Source organism: Chrysochloris asiatica, unplaced genomic scaffold (assembly GCF_000296735.1).
Source record: "Chrysochloris asiatica unplaced genomic scaffold, ChrAsi1.0 scaffold00111, whole genome shotgun sequence".
Taxonomy (NCBI): domain Eukaryota; kingdom Metazoa; phylum Chordata; class Mammalia; order Afrosoricida; family Chrysochloridae; genus Chrysochloris; species Chrysochloris asiatica.
Genome location: NW_006408629.1, coordinates 403,972 through 405,410, shown reverse-complemented (window position 1 = coordinate 405,410; position 1,439 = coordinate 403,972).

The following is a 1,439-nucleotide window of genomic DNA, read 5'->3' as shown; positions in this document are numbered from 1 at the left end:
ATCATGTGGTTAATAGTTGAGTGCTTATCCTACAGTGCCACACCAGAAATTCATAAAGGAGGAAGTATTATTTTAAAAACTTCTTACATATTATTGAACATCTTAATACAATGGGTTGTTGGGCCAGGAGGTTCAGGACCATAATCTCAAGGGATACTGTGTTTAATTGGCATAACACAATGACAGTGTTCTTCATTCTACTTTGGTAAGTAGTGTCTAAGACCTTTCCATGTGCAGAGGAAAGAAGAGTGATGAAAATTTAAGAGACTTGGAATCTTGGAATAACTAGTACAATAGGCCAATGGAGCAGCTGAACTTCAAGAACAGAAGAGCTAGATGGTGTTTGGCTGCCACTACTAACTGCTCTGAAAGGAATATTAGAAGGTCCTGGATAGACTAGAGAAAATGTGGAACAAAACTCAAAATTATATATAAAAAAAGATGAGGCTTACTGGTCAGAAAGTAACTGGAGGAACCCAAGATTATGACCCTCAATCACCCTTTATGTCTGGAATGGAACTCACTCTAGTGTACCAATTTTCAATCAAGTAGCAGATGGGTCTATAGGGGGACAACACTAGTAAAGTATGCTCACCATGGAATAGTCAATCATCCAAGATCAAAAGGGCAACATTTACCTAAGGGTAAAGTTTGAAGGGTAAAAAGGAAATAGGAAACACAGGATAACTGTTGTTGCATGGAGGGGATTGCAATCATTGAGCTGAAACAAAGCATATGATTTATTGTGTGTGTGAAACTTTACTTAATTCATAATAAAACATTTACAAAAGAGTCTGTTCTAGATATCATATATAAGTGCCATAGAGTATCTGTAATGTATGTCTGATTTATTTCACTTAGCATAGTATTTTCAAGGTATACCCATGTGATAAGCATGTATAAGAATTTCATTCTTTTTTTATGACAAGAACATTTTATGTATATTATTCAACATTTTGTATATTTATTTATCAATTAATAGATGCTTGTGCTGTGAATATTTCTATGAACACTGGTGAGCAAGTATCTATCTGAGTCCATTCTTTCAACTCTTTTAGTTATATATTAGCACTAGGATTACTGGATACGCGCCTCTATGCTTAACTATTTTAGGAACTGCCAAGTTGATTTCCATAGTAGTTACACCATTTTACACCAACGCATTATGATTCCAACTTATCCATATCCATTGCCGCCCCCTCAAGTCTTCGCCATCGCCACCCCTAGCGACTCTTCATCCCTGATTCTCCTCGATTTGTTCCCCCATCAACCGTAATCATTGACCCCATGTCAGGTTGTTAGGTCCTGTCTGTGGCCTCTCCAATTAGGAGACCCCGAAAAGATTATCAGGACTCGAGTTCGATGCAACAGCAGGAGGTTTATTTGCTTATTTGCCAGCGCCCTGGGGTCCACCTTCACAGTCTCCTAAAAGCAGGAGA